Consider the following 24,904-nt stretch of genomic DNA (forward strand, 5'->3'; position numbering starts at 1 on the left):
CAGGGATGAATTATAGGATCTGAGAAAAAAGTGAGATAATGAAACAATTTTTTTCTGAACTGGCAACCCAGATAATGTCAAGTGCACCAACACACACAGATGCTAGAGGTTAATATAAACTTTAAAACTTAATAATCAGTTGCATAAAATTGCAGGCTCACAACGGTTAAGAGTAGGTCAAAGGGAAATTAGAAGTGTTGGCGAGGATACAGAGAAATTGAACGCTGTGCACACCGTTGGCCACGAGGCACAATGGTTCAGTCACTGTGCAAAATAGTTTAGCAGTTCCCCAAAACGTGACACATAAACTCACCATGTAACCCAGCAATTATGTTAATACCAGTATAACCTAAATATATACCCCCCCAATTAAAAACAGATAATAAGAGCACATAGATACATATTCACCAGAGCTAAAATGTGGAAGTGGCCCAAATACTCATCAATAGATGAAAAAAGTAACCAATTGTGGTATATCCAATACAATGGACTATTATTCAACCATAAAAAGGAAAAAAGTATGGACATGGGCTGCAGCATGAATGAAACTCTAAAAACAGTATGCTAAGTGAAAGAAGGTCGCATAACATAACTCCAATTATACAAAATATTCAGAATAGATAAACCCAGAGAGACAAAATGTGGGCAAGTTGTTGTCAGGGGCTGTGGGAAAGGCAAAATGCAGAGAAATGCAGAAAAACTGCTTAACAGGTAAGAAGTTTTACCCAATAATACAGATTATCATCTCATTTAAATTAAGGTGGAAATGTTTTGGAGTTAGAGAGATGTACAACACTGTAAGTGTACCAAATGCTACTGAACTGTTCATTTTATTTCTTGATTGATTGACTTACTTTTTATTTTCTTGAGAGGAATAGTGTGCACACATGCAAAAAGTCAGGGAGGGGCAGAGGGAGAGAATCTTAAGCAAATGTCGCATCCAGCATGGAGTCCAACACGGGGCTTGATCTCACAACTCTGCAATCATGACCCGAGCCGAAATCAAGAGCCAGACACTTAACCGACTGAGCCACCCCGGTATCCCTAAACCGTTCACTTTAAAACACTTGATTTTATGTCCCATCTCAATAAATTACTTTTTACAGCATGCCAAAATCACATAAAATTAACAAACACTGAAAGAGAGAATACCTCAAAATGGGAACGGATGCAGTAGCCTGAGGGTTTTAAGTGATCCATTTTTGCAGTCTTTTTAAAGTTTACATGATCAGTTATAAAGACTCTGGAAAACACATAAAAGTACTAAAAAGAACATAGAGGGCACTATCAATAATATTCCTAGTTTTTCAAAATGTTCATTAATGTCAGCGCTAAACTACCTTTGCAATTAAAAAACTGAAAGAAAAAAACCAAGACCCTGTATATTAAGATAAACCCCACAGTTGAACACTTACTTCTGCCAAAGCTTTTACTGTAAGCTTGCTTCTCTCTATGGGCAGAGGTACAGCAGAGGGACTAACTATTGCCAAGGAAGCATGTTAAGTCTGTGACTTTTTAGCTAAGACCTCTCTTCTATTCTTTCATCCATCCCAGACCAGTGTGCCTGACTTTCATCAGGCTTGTAAACACTGGTCTCCATGGGACAGAGTTTGACAAGACCTTCCCCTCCATGAATGTGCCATTCATCCTCCATGAAAGAGACCAGAATTTCTACTCCTCTCACCTGCATGGCTTCTTCCCCACCCACCAGAAGAGTTCTTCATTAATTATTAAACTATTAAGCTGTGGGAATAGGGAGGTGGGGGGGAGTGGTTAATACCCTTGACTTCATTAGAAAAATCATTATTTCCAAAAGATGTGCAAGTGATGATGTCTCATCTCCCATTCTTCAAGGCTTTTTTGAGCATGAACATGAATAACATGAAAAGAAACAAAAAACAGGAGCAGAAGTTTGGGGCTTGGCTCCGTGCAGAATGGATGTTACCGGTGAATCAGTCACTATCAAGGGCCCATATTGTAACCAGCACTGGGGTGGTAGTGTCTCTAAAAAAAGACTCGAGAGCTCCATCCTGATTCACAGATCCAGACATTCTGGTTTTGAATATTCACTCTTACCTTATCCATCAGTGGCCTCTCTCCCAATCCAATTTTACCACCGCAACTTTAATTTCACTATCTCCCCTCTTCTTTCAACGGTTGCTCCTCCTGCTCTCCCGTCAAGACTGCCCTAAGCCAGCCACCTTTTCCGGATAGAAAAAAAAAAAAAAAAAAAAGCTCATAAAGATGTGTAAATATCCTAAAGAGATTTCCTCCCAAAAGAAACTGGTAGGTCCAACAGAGCACCCCCAAAATGGTAAAGGAAATAAAAATAGGTAACTGTCAGCATTGTCACTGTTGAGAACAAGGGGAAGCAGATTTTCCCAGTGTAGCATTGCCTCCCTGGCACAAGCAGTCTATCCCATAGATGATGGATGGTGCTGATTCCTCTCCGTTTCCATCTCCATGCAAGGAACTTAGCATTAATAGTTTCCCCCAAAACAGCTGCTTAAGGAAACATGACCACAGGCAGTTAGAGAGAAGAAGCCTAGCCAGCTGGCCTTGCCTCTGCTTCTTGCTGTGCGTGATATACAGACACAGAACCCGCAGCAGGGTCCCACGGAGTCACACAATCAAGAAAATAAGAGGACAGACAGCTATTTAGTCAATCTCTCAATGTTTTCTTGCTCTGTTTTGTCATGACATACGGACATGAGATCTCAATAGAAGCCTTAAAAATAAGTGAATTGCTGGGGTGCCGGGGTGGCTCAGTCTGTTGAGCGTCCGACTTCGGCTCAGGTCACGATCTCGCGGTCCGTGAGTTCGAGCCCCGCGTCGGGCTCTGGGCTGATGGCTCAGAGCCTGGAGCCTGTTTCCGATTCTGTGTCTCCCTCTCTCTCTGCCCCTCCCCCGTTCATGCTCTGTCTCTCTCTGTCTCAAAAATAAATAAAAACGTTAAAAAAAAAATAAGTGAATTGCGCTTATCTTATGCCAAGCAAAACACTTCAGGGTTTTCTTAAATTTTATGGTTTATGTCTCAAGCCAAAACTTGCCCTGGTCAAGACTTGGAACCTAGTTGCCTAGAATGAGGCCTAATTGTACTCTGGGCTTTACAGAACTGGCTATGGGGCCCAAGTGAAAACTCTGTAGAGAGGGAGTGTCAGGTCTTCAAAAAGGTACATTTCCATATAAACCAAAGACACGGCCAGATGTGAGGTTACTCATACTCTGAGCTCTGAGAAAACAGAAAAGCCAAGATGCTGTCATGAGCAATTTGGTATCACTGAATTTCTCCTGGAACACTCTATCCTGCCTGTAAATATTACCACATCCCATTCTAGGTGACTTCTGGAATAAGACGAGTAATTGGTCAGGATTTATTCAGGCCAGCATCGGGAAGCAGGCACGCTCCACAGTTTTAACTCTGTCTCACCCCTAGTCTTCCAGCCTAAACACCTGCACAGCACAATAGGATGCTTTAAGACAGCATCACAGGATTGGACAATGGCTGGCAGCAATCACCTCCCAAACTTGCCAGACTTGGGTATTTTTTTTTTTTAGGGCAGAAAGAATCTAATGGCCATGAATACTTCATTTAGTGCTTTTTTTTTTTTTTTTTTTTTTTTTTTTTCCTAATGCATTGCAAGAAGTTCACTCTTCAGCACTGGATTCTGCCAAGGATCCCATCTCAACCTTCCATCCCACTTCTGGAGGAATTTCATCCAAATCTTTCATTAAGCCTTTTCCACGTGCTCTGTGTTTGCAGAGAACTTTGCAGTAACTTAGTACCCCTTGCCCTCTCTCTATCAACCCTTACTTTGCAGAGGGAGACCCTCCAGACTCTAGGGAGCTTTACAGCTAGTTGCCAAGACTGTTTTGAAGTTTTAAACAAATTAGAAGTCTAGACTTCCAGACCTCCATTCTAGGACCCATCCCACACAGACACAGAAGGGGTCCCTGAGGACCAGTGACTGATTGTCTTCCCTTTTGGCTGGGGTTAGTTCTTGAGTTTCTCCTTAGAATTACTCCTTGGAAGGCTTTCTTATACAGATAAAGGCCAATACTGCAGTGTTTTAAGGTCATGCTGATCAGGAAGAAGCAACATATGTATTGGCTACTATGTTGATAAATGTGCATGTATCTGGACAGCCTGACATCACCCACAAAGAGAACAAGACCCAGGTCAAGTAACTTTGAAAAACCAAGCTAAAAAGGAAAGGAGACGGGGTGGTCTAGGACCAGCATACATGAAATGGAATAAAGGGGTAGTGACAGGGTGGGAGGAAGGGGATGAGGGCACTAGACACTTGGCTGGCTTGAAATGGAGCAGAAGGAGCAGAGAAAATGAAAACCAGACTTGGCCGAATTGACAAATCTGCCAGGGGCCAGCACTGCCTTTACCAGAACACGGGGAGGAGACATCAGCAGCAGGGTCCCATAACTGGTTGGAAGGTAATGTCTTTGACACCCTGCCCTCATTAGCAACACTCCTAAGGGAACAGTAAGCTCCCAATGAGTTATAAAGATTAGGTTGAACGTTAGCAGCAGAACAAGATCGGGGGAAAGAAGGAGGAAAGGGTCAGAGTTCCCCAGGTTGGGAGAAGTAGGGAGGGTCAGGTTTCCCATCGGGCAACCATGCCTGGGCCCATCTCCTGGGGAGGGGGCTGTGCCGGCACAGTTCAGGCTGTGGCCAAGCCCCTGTAAGTGTCTCCCCCAATCCATCTGGGATCTCTGATCTTCTAAGGAAAGAGCATGGGAGGAAAAGCTGGCAACATGAGATGGCCCTATCCTGTCTCCGGTGTAAGAAACGTGTTCATCAGTCTCACGACACCTCTTCCCACTTCTCATTCTTTCTCCCCACATCTCCTCTAAACTCCTTGTAGGACTCCCAAGGCGAAACAGTTAAACATATGGTTTACTTCCCTAATAAAATATAACTGTCAAGTGGTACCTTGATAAATCTTACCTAAAAAATAATAAAATTAAAAAAAAAAGTCTAAGGATTCAAAGTTGTCTATGAACAAACATTCCTCACATTTTAGCTTCACAGCTTCCCATGGTTTCCCTTTTACTTCCTGGGATACCAAACCTTCATGCTGCATCTGGTTGCTTTAGCTTCTATCAGGGTGCACCCTCAAGGAACAGGGTCTACAGCTCTTGACCTTTTCTGACAACTTCTCCTGATAATCTGTCTTAGCATCAAAACTTACCTGTCCTCTCCTCCATTCCCTGAGGGCTTTGCTCAGGGCTGTCTACTCTGATAAACTAATCCGTGCCAAGAGGAAACAGTTGCCCTGCAGTGTGCTGAGATGATCCAATGAGAGAAACCAATATATACAGGTGATGCATCCATATTATTATCAAATTATTATAAATGCATCAGGCCTCAGAGGGAACAAACCAACATCTTTATAGAGGCTGTGAGAACTTTATCGAAGTGAATGGTTCTGTTTGGGCGGCGGGGTGGGGGGGTACTTCAGGCCACAGGGTAGGTTGGTAGGGGAGAGGGGAAGAAAGAGAGAGAGACACAGCAGCTTTTGGCTCTCCTCCACTCACATTTCACAAACCAGCTGCCCACTCCTCTGCTAGATGCCCATCCTAAGTTTAGGCCACGTTTTGCTTCATTCACTTGAGCCTGGAGAAAACTTCATTTGCTCTGTAGTTAATAAACTGTTTGAGGGACACCAGAACAATAATGTACAGTTAGTTCCCAGCTATAGCAAATAACATGCCTTCGGGCCAAATATCTAATAAAATCTTCTGCAGTTGGCAAAGAACCATTATCTGGGGACTCGTTCCCCTAGACAGATACAGGATTGCTTTCATTCTGTCACCTTGCAGCTCTGTGACATGGGACAAGTTGTTCAGCCTCTCTGAGCCTCAGGCACTCAACGTATAGAATGGGGATAAATGCACCTATCTCCTCAGGTTGTGAGGAGATTTAACAATTTAAAATTGTTATATCATATTTAATGATATAAATTTAACAATTTAACAACTTAATAGTTATATCCTATCTGCCAACCGATAACGTAAGGCTTGTTAGAGAGTAAATAAGTGAAAATAGTAGCAACCACAGCAACTATTCCCAGGCACTTTGAGAGTGGAAATACCCAGCTTTCAAAAGGTACTCAAGGTAGCTGTGTAACACACTTATTAGTCAAGAGATGTAGAAACCATTTGGGTTTGAGAATTTCACATCGCCCTTTGAGAGAGCTGGCAACCCCATGAAGTGTCTCAATCTCAAGGGCAGGAATTTCTGCCCTAGAGATAGATACTACCTGTCTCTGGCAACTTGGGAGACAGAACATAGGGCCTGCCCACTGCTGTGAGACTTCTCCCTCCAACCAAGGCAAGGGCATACCCACTCCCTGTCCTTCTCCTGACCTCACCCTTTTCTACCCACCCACTCACCGCTCCCCTCCTGGCTGTGAGAGCCTGCGAGAGCCTGCCTAATCTCAACTCAGGGAGTGCTCGTTGCTCTTAAAATGCCTTGCCCAGCTTAATCAGTAACCACCAGCCCTCCGCTGCCAGTTAGTCTCCTGCCCTGACATGAGTCCCTTCTCGTGCCAGCCAGCAGATGTGACTTTTTGAGGAGGATTCAATTCCCAGCCTTCACCCTCCTGCCAATGACAGCCTCCCTCTCTGAAGGTTACCTGTCACCGGCATTCTTGCTCATGAATGCAAAGTAAAGTGGGTGCTTGCCCTGACCTTGAAGAAGCACATCATTCTGTATACGATTCCTAAAAAAGAACATTTGCCATTTGCCGCCGTTCTTGTGTCAGGACTGAGAAAAGGAAGCCCCACATGGCAGGATACCCTCTCAGGTTCAGGGATGTGTCTTGTGAATGGCACTTGTCAACTGAACCTTGCAGTGATATTCAGTAGGCATGATGTGGAGAAAATGTTAATGAAATCCCGCTGAACTGCAGGAACACATTTGAATAGAATCAGAGTCATATGTGGGATTCTTTTCTCATATACTAAGCCTTCTCTGCATATATTAACCTTTTGCCAGCTTTTAAAAAGCACCAAACTAAGATGATTCACTCATTCAATCATTCTTGGTTTTGTTTGTTTGTTTGATAAATCTGACATGTTGCATTCAATCATTCTTCAAACATTTATTGAGTACCCATTATGTACCTAGCACTAGAATAAAAAAACTGAATGAGGGATAGAAGATTATAGGCAAATACAATATTATTCAACATTTTACGTGAAGAATCTAACTTCTCAGTTTGTTAAAAACAAAGCAAAGAGACTATAAGCATTTCCGGACATTGCCTCATTTGGAAATAGACAAAGAGAAAGGAAGGGCTCTTAGAAAGAACAAATAGAGTATTAAGTTGGCGTGGGCATGCTGCGGACTTGTGAACATTTTTCAAAAGAGAAAAAGCACGTTTGGTTATGGGAAAGAGATGAGCAGCAGCCAGAATGGGTAGGATGGTCTTAGGCAGTCTTTCAGAAGGGGAGTGCCCAGACTTGCACTTGTTTGTGAAATAGTCTTTCAGACAAAAAGGACCTGTGATGGCCAAGCTGGGCCAGCCCACCTTGTCCATTCTCTGCCCTATTCCCTGACACCATTGATAGTGAACTCTAGCTGAGCCATGCTCTGCCGATAGCTGTGTGAGCCACCATTTAGCAGAAGCTTCCTGATGTAGAGCTTTTAGACAATTCAAGGACCCAGTCTGTCATCATCATCGAGAGTGCATGTTTCCATTGCTGAGTCAAAAGAGCTAAATTGGAGCTGGACCAGAAACAAATGGTGAGTCAAATGAAAGGCTGTAGCTGCAGAGCAAACCTCCTGCTGCTAAGATAGCCTGGGCATGGTGCAAAGTAACCTTTACAAAAGTTAAGGCTCATTCATTCATGCAACAAACCTTTATGGAACATCTCCCAAGTATGAGAACTGTCCTAGGTGCTGGGGACAGAGCAGTCAACCAGACAGACAAAGCCCTATCCTCATAAATCTTATATTGTAATGGAGAGAGACAATACATGAACAGAGAAATTTAAATTATGACTGAGGTGAATAAAAAAAAAATCAAAAGATGAGCTACAGAGTAACTTACTGTAGGCCCTTGTATTGGTCCAGACTTTATTGCAAACAACAGAATCCAATGTAGCTAGTTTAAACAGAAAAGGATTCTATGGAGGGAATTCAGGGACTTATTGTTAAAAGGGCTGGAGGAGCCGGCTCTAGACTGACCTCTCAAGAACAATGCCCAAATGAATTTCTGGGACCTTATGAAGATAAAAAGCTTCTGCACAGCAAAGGAAACAACCAACAAAACTAAAAGGCAACCAACAGAATGGGAAAAGATATTTGCAAATGACATATCGGACAAAGGGCTGGTATCCAAAATCTATAAAGAGCTCACCAAACTCCACACCCAAAAAACAAATAACCCAGTGAAGAAATGGGCAGAAAACATGAATAGACACTTCTCTAAAGAAGACATCCAGATGGCCAACAGGCACATGAAAAGATGCTCAACGTCGCTCCTCATCAGGGAAATACAAATCAAAACCACACTCAGATATCACCTCATGCCAGTGAGAGTGGCCAAAATGAACAAATCAGGAGACTATAGATGCTGGCGAGGATGTGGAGAAACGGGAACCCTCTTGCACTGTTGGTGGGAATGCAAATTGGTGCAGCCACTCTGGAAAACAGTGTGTAGGTTCCTCAAAAAATTAAAATTAGACCTACTCTATGACCCAGCAGTAGCACTGCTAGGAATTTACCCAAGGGATACAGGAGTACTGATGCATAGGGGCACTTGTACCCCAATGTTTATAGCAGCACTCTCAACAATAGCCAAACTATGGAAAGAGCCTAAATGTCCATCAACTGATGACTGGATAAAGAAATTGTGGTTTATATACACAATGGAGTACTACGTGGCAATGAGAAAGAACGAAATATGGCCCTTTGTAGCAACGTGGATGGAACTGGAGAGTGTCATGCTAAGTGAAATAAGTCATACAGAGAAAGACAGATACCATGTTTTCACTCTTATGTGGATCTTGAGAAACTTAACAGAAACCCATGGGGGAGGGGAAGGAAAAAAAAAAAAAGAGGTTAGAGTGGGAGAGAGCCAAAGCATAAGAGACTCTTAAAAACTGAGAACAAGCTGAGGGTTGATGGGGGGTGGGAGGGAAGGGAGGGTGGGTGATGGGTATTGAGGAGGGCACCTGTTGGGATGAGCACTGGGTGTTGTATGGAAACCAATTTGACAATAAATTTCATATATTGAAAAAAAAAAAAAAAAGAACAATGCCCAACGTCTGCACAATCTGTTGGAAGAAGCTGTTGTATTAGGAAGGTGTTACGTCCCTGCTGACTGCAGAACCATTCCGGCCCCCAATGAATTAAAGTAGCTGTTGCTGCTGTGGCAGAGCCACTGAATCAGGTAGTGCCTCTGGCTACTTCATGTCACAGCCATAGCTGGAACTACTTTCTCCAGAACCACAGCACTCCAACCACAATCCATGCCAGCAAAATGATGCTCAGTCCCATCAAAATGGAGACCCCGTGGACCACAAAATGGATGCCCTGCATTCTGTTCATGGAAACTAAATCGTTTCTAGGATCCAAGCTCCCAGAAGGCCTGGGAAATGTGAATTTTAGTTCTGTATTCTCAGCCAAGGGGAAGGGAGTTTGAAGGGATGTTAACCAACCCATTCCATAGGACTATCACACCCGTTTGGGAGGGTCATCAGGGAATGCCTCTGAGAGAGGTGACATTTAAACTAAGATCAGGTGAAGAAGTGAAGAAGAAACTTTTCGAGCACAGGAAAGAAACAAAGATAACAACTGCAGGGATAGTGATTACAGGCAATAGAGAACTTGAAGTAGCTGGCAGAAGGTAGATAGAGGAGGGCTTAGGAGATCGTACTTAGGAGTTGGATTTTATTCAGAGTACTGGAAAACCATAGGCAGTTTTATGAAGGGGACTGGCATACTCTGATTTGCATTTTTAAAAGAAAATTCTGGCCTCAAGGTGAAGAATACATTATGGACAAGCAAGGGTTGAGCCAACATTGTGTCAAGGAGACAAGACTGAAAATTCTTGAGGATCGGAGTGGCAGTGACTTGGGCTAGAATGTTGACTACAGAGGTGAAGTTTTGTACCCACCAGATTTCAGAATGAATTAGATGAGAAGAATAACAAAAGGGAACCATTAAGGATTGCTTCTGTGTATCTAATCTAAACAGAAGGTGGATGATATTCCATTTCCTGGAATGAAGACCAATGGGGAGAAAATGTCTACAACTCACCCCTTTTTTTCCTAACAGCCCAGCTGACTGCACCTGCCTGTTTATTAACCACAGAAAAGAGAAAACCAACCAACTCACCAAGTCTTTGATGTTAAAAAAAAAAAAAAAAAAAAATCAGTCACATAGACAAGTTGGAAGTAGACACAACTAGAAAGCATCATATTTTGCTCTCCCAACTAGCCATTAATTTTTTTTTAATTTTTTTTTTTTTAGTGTTTAATTTTGGGGCGCCTGGGTGGCTCAGTCGGTTAAGCGGTTAAGCCGCTGACTTCAGCTCAGGTCATGATCTCGCGGTCCGTGAGTTTGAGCCCCGCGTCGGGCTCTGTGCTGACAGCTCAGAGCCTGGGACCTGTTTCAGATTCTGTGTCTCCCTCTCTCTGACCCTCCCCTGTTCATGCTCTGTCTCTCTCTGACTCAAAAATAAATAAACGTTAAAAAAAAAATTTTTAAAAATTAGTGTTTATTTTTGACAAAGAGAGAGAGAGAGACAGAGCGTGAGAAGGGGAGGGAGAGAGAGAGACACACACAGAGAATCCTGAAGCAGGCTCCAGGCTCCTAGCTGTCAGCCCAGAGCCCGACACAGGGCTCAAACTCACTGACCATGAGATCATGACCTGAGCCGAAGTCAGACGCTCAACCAACTAAGCCACCCAGACGCCCCTTTTTTCTTTTTTTAATTTTTTTTTTAGTGTTAATTTTTTTTAAATAGTTGTTTGGGGGGGGGGTGCGTTTTATGTTGATTTATTTACTTTGAGAGAGAGACACAGAGTGCAAGTGGGGGAGAGGGGCAGAGAGGGAGAGAGAGAATCCAAAGTAGGCTCCACACTGTCAGTGCAGAGCCCGACATGGGACTCAATCTCACATATCATAAGATCATGACCTGAGCCGAAATCAAGAGTCGAATGCTTAACCTACTGAGCCACCCAGGCGCCCTGAGAGTATTTTTAAGGTCTCCAACTCTGCAAATGAAAGATTCTGACATAGGTCAGACTGGGATAAAGGTTTACACAGTAGAAAAACGGGGGTGGGGGGAGGCAGTGTAGAATAGTTTGGGGGAGTTGGTGTCTTATCTCCAAAGAAACAAAAATTAAGGGATATAGAGTCATTTTCAGGTGAAAGCTGAGCTCTAAAAAAACATATGAATTTAGGAACCTAGCAAGTCAAAGCCCCATGTTGCCATTTTGGCACACAAAATAATCCTCAGGCTACCTACTCCCCTGCCCCTCCACTCCTCACCCCTCTCTGTTCACTTCCACCATCAAAACACTTTCTAGGATTAGAATAGGATGCTTCTTGGGTTTTATGAACTATTAGTTAAATGATAAATGTCAATATCATTCTGTCTTTTTTTATTATTATTCTGTCTTTATAAATACAAACACTGTTAGTGATCAGTCTGGGAATCACCCAGAAAAACAAACTCAGAAAAACCACTGCTCTAGCCTATGTTATAACCTCTTCAGCAAATAAATAAACAAATAAGAATTTAAAAGTCTAAGTAAGAGACAGAAAAAGAGGCCATGCCTATGCCCTGCCTCTCTTAGGCAATCAGAGCTCTTAGAATAGCTCTGTTGCTGGGGCAGAAGCAAATAATCTTTTGCTCTCCCTAAGCATTAAATCTTCCACATGTCTTTAGCACTCTCCGTGGGCATACTGGTGCCAAAGCAGAGAAAGATTTAATTTCACGTTGCTAGGTTTTCGCTTTTCTGTGGTTAATAAAGAGGCAGGTGCAGTCAGCTGGGCTGTTAGAAAAAAATGGGGAGAGGGTAAAAAGTGTTTCTTTGACCAACTTCAAAATTTGCAAAACCACAAGATAAGACAACTCATAACTTGTTCCAAGCACCTATATCTCATTCACTTTAAAGGGAAGTGCTTTCAAAAGTATTTCATGTTTACAAATGCAATTATTTTGCCAATATAGGGCACTCTGAGCTTTACACAGAGCAATTTCTGAGCCCTTCACCTACCCCTTCAAAATTAAAGATTTAAATATGTAATATAGTAAGCCTCAAATTCTAGTTGTCAAATTGATGAGTTGTGGGTGACAGAGATGCACGCATACCCAGAGCTCTCAAGAGTTAAAGGGTAAGTCAGTGTAATCTATCCCCCTGGTAAAGGAAAATTGGTCTGTGTAAAAAGAAAGATTAATTCTTTTAAAGGATTGTATTTAATAAAATAATTGGTTGGTAACTAAATGGCTGGCTGAATTTGGTCTGTTTCCTCGTTTTGGAGCCATCAATGTGGCCTCAGTTTTCATCTTTAGTTCAATCTTTGGCTATATTGAGATTTTTATTGAGTGCTATACCAAAGGGTAGGAAGGAAAAAGCAGGAGGGGCATGAGCCACAGTTTGTCATTTTTGTCACCTAATAGAAAAATGGATTCATGTATAACTTTTCTTTAGAATCTCTTGGTTCTGAGCAGATGGCAGATATTTAATACATGTCTCTTGAATATGTAAATGAATCATGGTACCCATCTGGTACAGGCAAATTCTACACTGGGGATTGTGGTTGCCTCTGTAACATACACTGCACTTTTCTCTTATTGAGAAAAAGCAACAGTGTCTGAGGGAACAACCTCATTTAAAGAGGTGGACCTTGCTGATTATACGTAATCTCAACCCATCTTGCTGAGACTGTCTACGAAATGGTCATGTGACCTTTGCTGCTGGCCAGTGCAAAAGAAAAGAGGTTTGAGGGGATGTTTTTCTTGGTTCTGAAGGTAGAGCAACAGGAAGCCAGTTTTCTCTTCCTCTGTGTATGTGAATAAGGAGGCTTATAGCCCCAAATGGCAGCCATTTTGTGGCACAAGAAAAACCAACCTGAGAATGAAACCAAAGCTTAAAACAGCAGAATGAAGAGACAGAGAGAACCTGGACTTTTGATGGTATTTTTGACTCAGTGAATCAAACATAAAGCCCACTCTACTTCAGAACTGAGTGATATAAGACCTAATATTCCTGTTGTTTAAACTAGTTTGAGTTCAGTAGTCTATTTCTTGGAAATGAACTGGAATGATGTGATGACCGACACCATTTGCAAAAAGAGATTTTTAAAAAATTTAATTATTTCAAATATCCAGTTTACCTCTCTTTGAAATGGACATCATTAGTTAACTTTGTATTACTTCAGTGTCCTTAATAGTCCCTTCTCACTAAAAGCTGATTTTAAGAATTTAAAATCTACAAAGGCAATAGGAAATTAGGGCCGATAGCATATAGCCCCTGGGGAAATTATGCTTTCATTTATATCAGTGTTTTACAGCAAATCTTTCAGTGCAGTTTTTTGGTTCTTGTAGTTTGGTTATATTTTGGTTAGTATTTTTCTTTTATATTTTATTTATTCTTGGGCATCTCTAATCCAAATTTGTATAGACGTAACTTAAGCCATGTTGTAGAATGGACAGGAAAGCCCCACCGACCATGCCCACCTACTCTATAATTAACTGACCCTTCTTCCATACATCCAATGAAACACCCATTCTCTAACTGGGTAGTTGGGTATGAAACCTAACTGTCCATTTCTGGGCAGCACAGCCACTAAAAGCGTGGGCTTAAATCCTGACTCTGCCATTTATTAGCTGTGTGCTTTTGGGTGAAATACTTAACCTCTATACACCTCCATACATCCTTATGCAATTGAAGATAACAGTTGTATTGACCTTACACTATTATTATGTGGATTATATGAGATAATGCATGTGAATCACTTGGCATAGTGCCTGGCATGTAGAAAGTGCTCAAGAAATATATTTTTTTTAATTTTCCAAACAATTGTGTTCACATGTGCCAAGAGTACATGGGCAGCACTAATGGATGGACAGTCAAGAAATGTTATTAATTTTCACTTTATGGCGCAAGGGATCAATGGGTTTCACCTGGAAGGAAGATGTTGGCCTTTTAAAGTTGCAGCTTGATTAACCAAATTATTACCTAAATAAATGGAGTTTAGGAGAGAGCCGTATGGGGACAATAGGCATAGTGGGATATTCTCCCTCTTAATTTATTTCCTAGCTCCCTCACATGGAATTAGTCTAGATCTGTCTTCCCTCCCCTATCACCATAACACTTAAGAACTAACTCTGATTCCTTCCCTTGGAGTTCAGTGAAATAATGAGATAAGTTGTAACACAGCAGGATGATAGTATCACGGCTTGGTGTAGAAACACTCAACATGGTCTCTTTTTATAATCTAGAATATAGAAAATAAAGAAATAAATAACTAAAAAGAGGGGAAAAAATCACCATAGCCTGGTTGTATTGACTCCATTCTAAGAAAATCGAGAAAGTGCTTGAAGGATGCAGTAGAAAGTGCCCTGTCAGAGGTGGAGGGCTGGAGCAGTCACAGCCTCCCACAGTAGGTCACCGTCCTCATCTGTCTAATGAAGGGTGTGGATATGAACAGTGCTTTATACCATGTGCTTCCTAGAGCCTGGTCAGGGGCTGTCAGGGGGGAGAGCAAGAAGCAGGAGCACTGAACAGGAGCACCAAGGACTAGTCACTGCGGTCCTCCCAATTGCTTTAACCAGAGCAGTGTCATGACCACCTGGTTCATCTACTGTGTTACAACAAAAAGTTTGAACACACACAAACGCTGAGCTCTATAGATGGTCCCAAAGGGCCCTGCCAACTCTAACTTTCCAGGCTTTCCCCCTCACGTGGCTCTGATCACCAATGTTCCCAGCACAGCCCAAGCTTTCTGTTTCTACCGAACCTACAACGGGATATTATCTGCTTTGCTGCTTCCACAGGCTTTGCCTGCCGGAAAGGCCTGGCATTCCACAGCTTCAATGCTCCTTGATGAGAATACCTAGAGCAGTGAGTAAATGAGCCCACAGAGACACTGGGAAAGCAGGGGGCATCACATGAACACCAGGAAGCCTGATCCTGAAGGCAGAAAGGAAGAGGCCTCAGACTAGGTGCTGTGCAAGTTGCGGGGTCTCTTTAGAAGTTCCTGAGCTGAGCTTCTTCGTGAACCGCCATTCTTTCCCCTACCCCACCCTCAATGTCCCCAGCCAAGCAAGACTAGACAAATGCCATGTGATTACTCTCAGCACACTTAATTTATTCAGGCTCACCTAGCTATTCTCTCTCAGAGTCCCTGCAGAGTCCAAGACAGAGTTCATCAAGCTAAATGGCATGGTCTATGAATGGTGGGATTCATTGGTCAAAAACAAGGATTTGCAACATTAATTTTAATCAAATGACAATAACAGATTTTTTCCTTAGTCTATTTAAACTCCTTAATTTTCTAATTCAATTTTGGTGTCATCCAAACATATCAAAAAGCATTAAAAACCTTAAAACAAAACAAAAATTCATGTCCCCGCCACTCAGCTTTGTCAAAGCTTAAAATTTTTCCTTCCATCTTTACAGCTTCAGGGTCTTTGAAGGGAAAAAAATAATGCAGATATGATGACAGCCCCCTCCTCAATCCCATTATTCTTCTCACATTCCCCTCTGCGGAAAAACTATTATCTTTAATTTGGTGTTTATCACTTTCACTCATGTTTTCATAATATTTTATAATATGTAATAAATATTTGTATATTAAAAATGTGTGTGAAATACATAACTATAAAATGTATATATTCATGAACAATATGTATAGCATTATGCTATATTCTGCAGTTATTTTTTCTAATTTTTGGTTTAAGATTTTACTTTTGAGGTCTATCCACACTGAGACATGTGGGTCTAGATCACCTTAACTTCAGTGTATGTTTTCGTATGAACATACTTCAACTTACCTATTCTCCAATGGATGGAAATTAAGGCTGTTTCCAATTTCCATCCATTGCAAATGATACTACATTCAACATTCATATCCACGTGTAAAAAAATTTCTCTAGAGTAGTAGAGAAGTCCTGGGGTGAAAATTAAGTTCATTTTAAATTTTATTTGCTGTTACCAAATTGCTTTCCAAAGCGGCTATTCCAATGCACATCCCACTTCACACACCCACTAGCAGAATGTGAATATTTCCTTGTCCCAAATCCTCCCCAACACTGGAATTTGCAGACTTATCAGTTTTTACAAACCTGATAGGCATGAAAAACTATGTCATTGTAGTTTTAATTAGCTTTTCCAGGATCACTGGGAAGGGCAAAAAACTTCTCAAATGTATATTAGTCATTCATATTTCAGCTACTCTTAATTGCCTGTTCTTATTCTTTGCTTACTTATATGTTGACTCGTCATTTTCTTATTGTTTTCTGGAAGTTCTTTAAATATTCCAGGTGTTATTCCTCCATCAGTTACATACATTGCAAATATCTTCTTTCCTATTATGACCTGACGTTTAGTTACAATAACTCTGTAGTACACAACCTTTAAAGGAGCCAAAGTTATCGGTACTTTCTTTTGTAACATAGTTTTCATGCCTTAAGAGATCTCCTCCTACCTCAAAGTCATCAAAGTATTTCTGTGTATTTTTTTGTAAAAGTTTTAAAGTTTTAGAATTTATACAAAGCCAATCTACTTGGAATCACACTTTTAAATATAGAATGAGGCAGAGATATAGTTTTTTTTTTCCATAGATAAAATCAATTGTCTCAGCACCATTTATTTTTTTAAAATAGTCTAAAACTTTTTTCCCACTAATTTACAATGTTACTACTATCGCATATTAAGTAATTATTCAAAAAAGGGTCAAATCTCTATTAGATCGCACTGGTCTGTCTATATATTCCTATGGCACTGCCTTCTATTTTAATTATTTCAGCATTTAATAAGTCCTGATACCAGTTGGGCAAGTCTTTCTGCCCTTGCTCTACTTTAAAAAAAAATTTTTTTTATGTTTTATTTTTGAGAGAGAGAGAGAGACAGAGAGAGAGAGAGAGAGACATAGCACCAGTGGGGGAGGGGTAGAGACAGAGGGGAAGGCACAGAATCTGAAGCAGTCTTCAGGCTCTGAGCTGTCAGCACAGAACCTGACTCGGGGCTCGAACTCACCAGCCACAAGATCATGACCTGAGCCGAAATCGGACGCTTAACCAATTGAGCCGCCCAGGCACCCCTGCCCTTGTTCTACTTTTAAATTTCTTTGATTATCCTTGGCCATTTGCTTTTTCATATAAATTTTAGAATAAGATTGTCAAATATTTAAAAAAAGCTGTTGGGATTTTGAATTTTATATTAACTTATGAAGCACTAACATCTTTAAACTATTGAATCTTGCCACCCATAGACATAATATATCCATTTACTTTGTATCCATTTATATATATAATATGTATAATATATAATGGATATATATAATATATATAATTAATCAGTGGATATATAATATATAATTAATGGATATATTATATATAGCATATATAATATATAATGGATATATTTTTTCCATTTACTTTAATAAAATTTTGTAATTGCTTTCTTAAAATGGCTTGAATATTGTTAACTCTATTCCCAGACATCTTAGAGCTTTTATTACTTTTTTTAAAATTTTGCTTTAATCATTATTTATTTTTGAGAGAGAGAGAGAGCACGAGTGAGGGAGGGGCAGAGAGAGAGAGAAGGAGACACAGAATCCCAAGCAGGCTCCAGGCTCTGAGACGTCAGCACAGAACCCAGCTCAGGGCTCAAACTCAGGAACCGTGAGATCATGACCTGAGGCGAAGTCTGACACTTAACCCACTAAGCCATTGAAGCACCCCAGAGTTTTCGTTACTTTTTAAAAAGATATTGTTACTTAAATTATGTTTTCTAACTGTGATGATTTTCTATCTCTGCGGCCAGTATTTAAGGATCTTAGTAATGGATACTGTGATATACCACCCAGATGTCCCTTTAAGACAGGACTTATATGCCCAGCAGCGGGATATGCTACTACCAAACAGCCCCCAGCTGTTGGCCCTCTTTAGGAGTGTCTTACCTTACCTCACATAGCCTTTCCTAGGGAATCCCACATCCAAAGGCTGATTAACAGGGAATATAGACTCACTCTCCTCACACCAGCTTCTGACAACAGTGAAGGGCCATCCCAGTTGTAGAGCTTCCCTACCACAGTCTCCACTGAGACCACCTCCCACCCCATCTTCTTCTCTTTTCAGTCCTGCTTCCTTCCTGTCCTGTCCACAGGTACCAACCACAGAGGCGTGCTTTCTGCAAGCTGATCTCTACCCCAGGATCTGCTTCCTGGAGAATGCCGCGTGAAGCAGTGTATGAAAGCAGGTGCTAGGATGAGATTCTGCAGTTGGGTCACCCTCTGCCTGACTGAGGATGAGGACCCATCACTGGCACAAAGTCAAGATGAAATTATTAAAACTTCCATCTGTGGTAAACTGACAGGGTATTCTGGTAAGAGTGCACAAGAGAATGTGATAAGGCATTTGAAAAACATGGGGAAAATTATAACTACAGGGACAGTGGAACTGGGTGGCTATAGCTAAGTTTTGTTAATCCTTTGAAAAGTATCTAGGAAGACTAATAGAAATTAATTATCAATTAAAAACTAAATGTGAAAGCTCAAGGAAGTGGCTCTTGAATCTTGCATCCTAAGGAAAGAGGAAGGACGGACTTAACCTGAATTGTCGCAACTCCAGGGCACCTGGGTGGCTCAGTGTGCTGAGTCCGACTTCGGCTCAGGTCATGATCTCGCAGTTCGTGAGTACCAGTCCCGCGTCGGGCTCTGTGCTGACAGCTTGAAGCCTGCTTTGGATTCTGTGTCTCGCGCTCTCTCTCTGCCCCTCCCCCTGCTCACGCTCTGTCTCTCCCTCTCTTTCAAAAATAAATAAACATTAAAAAAAAAAGAAGAGTAGCAGAACTCCAAAGAAGATTAAGCTCTCCGTTCACGCTGGTCAGTCAGCTATGTAAGTTCAGAACCCTAGCTGGGAGAAAATGAATGGGGATACCTGGCGGGGGGGGGGGGGGGGGGGGGGGGGGGGATGCACCTGAAACTCTTTAATCTTCACATTCCCCAGAATCATCTGAGCTTACAGAAGTGGTCCACCCCTCACTCCTAAAGTCTATTCTTTCCCTCTTACTTGCACCTCCTGAAGAAGCCTCTCTCCTGCAGGACAATATGCCTCCCTCTCGGGATCAGTCTCTACCTCCTCTCTGGGTAACTAGGACAATAATGAAGGTTAATCCAACCTGGATGTGCTGAGCCTGGTAAAGAAGGAAAGAGAATTTGCCAAAAGGGAGCTGCAGGACCCAGAAAACATGTCCCAGCAGGAGCCAGGAAACTGTGCACTGAACTGGTTTCTGAGGATCCTGGTTCACTGGAGGCAGAATATAAAGTGGAAGAAGGGAGAGTTTATTAATTTAGGGGCACTGTGGCAGGACATGGGATTTAACATGGGTCCTGTTACGGATGTTGGGAGATTATGCAAACACCCTGCTAGGAAGGCTCCCAGACGCATGAAAAAGCTATGGCCCAAGGGTGCACAGACTACAATCCCAGTGCCTTATTTTTGTATAGCCTGAAAGCTAAGAATGTTTTTTCCATTTTTAAAGGGCTATAAAAAATAAACAAAGATATGCATGCAAGGCTGTTTGTGGCTGACAAAGTCTAAAATATTTACTCTCTGGCCCTTTATAGCAAAAGTTTGTTTGACTCTGGCCCACGCTAAGTTAATGCAGAAATGCCTGAATTACCAAGGCAGAGAGAGAGAAGAAACAGTAAAAAAAAAAAAAAAAAAAAAAGACCTAGATAAGTAGGCATATAAGAGTGGACTCACCACGTAAGACTGAAAAATCCACAGGATAAAAATTCCCCATAGAAGGTCCCAGAGCAATAAAAAAAAAAAATATGCTGGTGAGAGGACCATCAGCCTCCTTAAGTTCAGTGGTAGCTCCTCTCTGCAGGCCAGAAATGACCGTAGCAGAGGTCATTACAAAACTGGGCTCACTGATAGCAGTGGGGATAGGAGAACCCCAGAATAATAGAGGCCAGATGGCAGCAGTTAACTGTTAGAAGCCAAGGAGATGGAATTATCATAATGAGTAGCAGGTTCTGAAATGGTGGGGATGTTAACACTAATTATCAGGACAACGAAGGGTTGCTGTTACATGAAGTAGGCAGGGAAGAATACATTGGGCATTTAAGTGAGGTGTCTGGTGCCTCTTGGTAGTACCTGGCCCAACTTTGACAGTAATTGGACAGTTGCAGCCATCCTGACCTAAGAAGGACACCATGACCAGGGTATCAGACCTGTCAGAAGTGAGGATCTGGGTCACCCACCAGGTGCACCACTGAGACTAGCAGAGATGGTACAAGAGAGCAGAGGAGGTCTAGGATACATAGCAAGGCAGCAATCAGTGAGTATCAGTCACGGTCCCAAGCTGCTCCACTGGGGGCCGTAGTCCATCCCACTCAGCTTCCTCCTATGAGTTCCCCCCAAGGAAAAGACTCCCATCGAGATCCTGAAAGAATGGCTCCCAAAACTTAGATAAGTCGATCCCTGTGCCTCCCGCATCCCCCTTTAGGACTAAAATACTTATTCCCTTAGGTGCAAGGAAGAAATGACGACAGTTAGACCTCATCGACAAGCCCTCTTAAAGAAGTGTCTTGGCCAAAAGAGCTGTAAGCCCAGAGCCATATTACTTCCCAGGACATTGTACACCCAGTGACTAGTCAACTTGGAAATAGAAAGGCCAGGCCTCCTCACCCTATCTTGGGACAATTCTAAAGGGACTCGCCAGATTCAGATCTTCCCATGGGGTTGTCTGGGGCCTTCACGAGGACTGTGTCACAGCTCAACTTCTCCCATTGCACAATCCTACTTCTTACCCCTCCCTTCCACAGGTATTGATATCAAGAACACAATCTAATAAACTATGTGCTAATCGCCAGGTCAGAGTCAGCTTCTCTGGAACCCAACCTACAAGAATCTTCTATCCAACAACTTTATTACTTGAATTATTTGACAGTCTCTCTTGGATATATACATTGTCTACACACACACACACACACACACACACACGAAAAAGGGTTTTCTTCTTTTTCTAATGCTCCTATCTCTCTTCTTGTCTAACATCACTGACTAGAATGTGCAGTACATTGATTAACAGATGATGTGTTGACAGGCATTCTTGTCTTATTCCTCTTTGAAGGAAATGCCGTAGAGAATAATGTTTGCTCTAAAGTATTTGTAGATCATCTTCTATCAAATATTCCCCAACTTTCCATTTTACTAAGAATTTATCATAAAAATACATTGAATTTTTTAAGTTGTTTTTCCTGCTTCCATTTAAATGATTGCACATTTCTTCTTTAGTCAATAGTGCTATATTACATTTCTAAAACAGGTTCTATTGTAAAACCATCTTTACGTTAGTTTAAAAGCCCTACTTGGTTTACCCACACATACATGCATACACATGCACACAGGTACACGTATATAAAACTCATGAAGAAGGGGCGCCTGGGTGGCTCAGTCAGTTAAACATCCAACTTTGGCTCAGGTCATGATCTCGCAGTTCGTGGGTTCGAGCCTCGCATCTGACTCTGTGCTGACAGCTTGGAGCCTGGAGCCTGCTTTGGATTCTGGGTCTCCCTCTCTGCCTCTCCCCTGCTTGCACTCGCTCTCTCTCTCTCTCTCTCTCTCTGTCAAAAATAAACATTAAAATTCAGGAAGATATAACTGGATTCTGACTTGCTTATATTTTATTTATGGTTTCAGTCCTATGTTTGTGATTATTGGTCTTCAATTTTTTTCATATTGACCTTTTCTGTTTGTAATATTAAGTTTATCTGATTTTCTGTCAAAGTTATGCCAGTCTCATAAAATGAGTTGGGGAGCACTCTTTTTATGAAAACATTTGTTTAAGATTGAATGTTTGCTAGAACTTGCCTGTAAATTAGGAGTTTGAAATGAGCGTGTGTGTGTGCATATGTGTATATATACATATACAGGCATATATGCAGATTTTTATAAAAGACTGAATTTTTTATTGATTATAACTATGTTTCTTCTTGAGTCAGTTTTGTAAATTTATATTTTTCTATGAAATAGTGTACGTCATCAAAGTTTTTAAGTTTACTGGTATTTGGGTAACCATACTATCCTCTGTATTTTTTTTTAATTTATATTTTTTATTTTAGAGAGAGTAGGGGAGAGGGGCAGAAAATGAAAGAGAGAATTTTAAACAGGCTCCATGCCGACACTGGCGCTGGGTCCCATGACCCTCAGACCATGACCTGAGCCGAAATCAACAGTCGGATGCTCAACCGACTGAGCCATTTAGGCCCCCTTCCTCTTTATTTTTTAATATCTACTATATCTTACCGATGTTTCCTTATGCATTCCTAAAAACGTTTTTTTAGTGTTCCCTCTTTCCTGCCCAGGCAACAAACACATTGAGAAATTAAATAAATAAGTTCCTTGGTTACTTATAAAGCCTGGGTTGGAGATTGTAGCTTAATATGAGAGCCAGAGTTAGACTGATTTGCTGATTGAGGAAGCCGAATTCCCCCAACAGGGCTGCCGGGGTGAGATCTGTGACATGGAGGACAAGGAAAACTTCTCCTGACTGCAGACAGGTTTGCTCTGAAGGAATAAGAGCAGAGCTGACTTGAGTTGGCTCGGTTTATTCCTCTCAAAATCTCAACTTCACCAATTAGGTATGCCTTTCTACCTTCCTAGGGGCACAGTGCATAAAGGAGCACAAGTCAGTTTTTGGATTTTGTTGAAACTTCCTAGTCCCTTAGTCTTTACCTCTTCAAGTATTGCCTTTCCTCTACTCCCTTTATTCTTTCTATGATTAACTATGATTAACATATACAAAGGTATAATTCTATGTCTATGTGAATTTTCAACTGTCTTATATATTCCCCATTAATTTATCTCTCAATGTCAGTTCCTGGATCATTTTACTAGATCTACTTTCCATTTTACTAATTCTCCCTTCAATAATGTTCCCTTTGGGGGCACCCGGGTGGCTTAATTGATGGAGCGTCTAACTTTGGCTCAGGTCATGATCTTGCAGTTCTGTGAGTCTGAGCTCCACATCGGGCGGGCTCTGTGCTGTCAACATGGAGCCTGCTTTGGATCCTCCATCTCCCTCTCTCTGCCCTTCCCCTGCCCACGCATGGGCACGCTCTCTCTCTCAAAAATAAACATTTAGGGGCGCCTGGGTGGCGCAGTCGGTTAAGCGTCCGACTTCAGCCAGGTCACGATCTCGCGGTCCGGGAGTTCGAGCCCCGCGTCGGGCTCTGGGCTGATGGCTCGGAGCCTGGAGCCTGTTTCCGATTCTGTGTCTCCCTCTCTCTCTGCCCCTCCCCCGTTCATGCTCTGTCTCTCTCTGTCCCAAAAATAAATAAATAAATAAATAAATAAATAAATAAATAAATAAATAACGTTGAAAAATAAACATTTAAAAAGTTAATAAAAAAATAATATTCCCAGGCACTTGGGTGGCTCAATAGGTTGATCGTCTGACTTTCACTCAGTTCATGATCTCACAGTTCTCCAGTTCAAGCCCCACGTCGGGCTCTGTGCTGACAGCTCAGAGCCTGGAGCCTGCTTCAGATTCTGCATCTCCCTCTCTCTCTGCTCCTCACCACCTCATGATCTCTCTCTCAAAAATAAATTTAAAATAATTTTTTAAAAAATTTTTAAATAATAATATTCCCTTCTAGAAGTTTTAGTATGTTCTTCCAAAATCTGCCTTTCCTTCTTTTACAATTACTCTTTATAACCACTTGTTCTTTCGTATTTTAGGTTCTCGATTGTATGTCTTTAATCATATAATTTAATGTTTATTCATTTTTGAGAGAGAAAGAGAGAGCACAAGTGGGGAAGGGGCAGAGAGAGACGGAGACACAGAATCCAAAGCAGGCCCCAGGGTCTGAGCTGTCAGCACAAACCCTGAGGTGGGGCTTGAACTCATGAACCATGAGATCATAACCTGAGCTGAAGTCAGACGCTTAACCGACTGAGCCACCCAAGTGCCCCTTTAATCACTTAAAACATCACTGTCATAGTTTCCACACATGACTCTACTATTTTAAATTGTTGGAAACTGTATAATTCTAATGCTCTATTTTTTAATGTGTACTAATGCACATTCATGGTATAATGTTTTCTTGTGCATCTTGCAACTATGCATCATGAGCTCATGTTCAGCAGGTGTTCACACGTGGGAATCCTGAGAGATCCCCATTAAGGGGGTCATCCTGCCATATCAGTTTTATGTTTGCTTCTACCAGGAACCTCAGAAAATAGCTCTGGTCATAAAAATTTCTGAACGTGGGGTTTCCCCAATAATGTAGGCAAAATAAAATCAAATGTCAAACAGGCACAGGTCCGTGGAAGAATTGTTTTCCTCTCTTTCAAGCAGCATCTTGCTAATGCTCAAGATACTATAGAAAACAAGTAGATTGTAAGAACCTTGTTCCGTTTTTACCCAGGTTGGATAAAACGTCCTCTCTTACCCCTTTCTCAGTCCTCACATGCACCCAAAATGATGCCCTCAGTGGCATGTCTCTACCTCTCCCTCTCTCTCTCTATCCTCAGAATATTTTCCTCACAGAAAAACTAATTGACTAATTCCACAAAGAGCAGGCCCACAGCCCACTTTAGAAGCACAAGCTTTATCAGCCTCAAGGTAATCCCCTCCTAGCATGTTTAATGAAGAAAGTCAATAGGAAAAGAAAAAACAGGGAAAAGAG

General features: G+C 41.6%; 1 long non-coding RNA gene across 1 annotated transcript in view; it reads right to left on the reverse strand.

Moving 5' to 3' along the window:
• The window catches only part of LOC113594125 (uncharacterized), a 498,940-nt gene that overhangs the window by 156,331 nt on the left and 317,705 nt on the right, over positions 1-24,904 (reverse strand). Inside the window, exon 5 of the long non-coding RNA XR_003414417.2 lies at positions 2,077-2,201. This is a non-coding gene — a long non-coding RNA (uncharacterized LOC113594125). The remainder of the gene's footprint in view (positions 1-2,076; positions 2,202-24,904) is intronic.

Source organism: Acinonyx jubatus, chromosome A1 (genome assembly GCF_027475565.1).
Source record: "Acinonyx jubatus isolate Ajub_Pintada_27869175 chromosome A1, VMU_Ajub_asm_v1.0, whole genome shotgun sequence".
Classification (NCBI taxonomy): Eukaryota; Metazoa; Chordata; class Mammalia; order Carnivora; family Felidae; genus Acinonyx; species Acinonyx jubatus.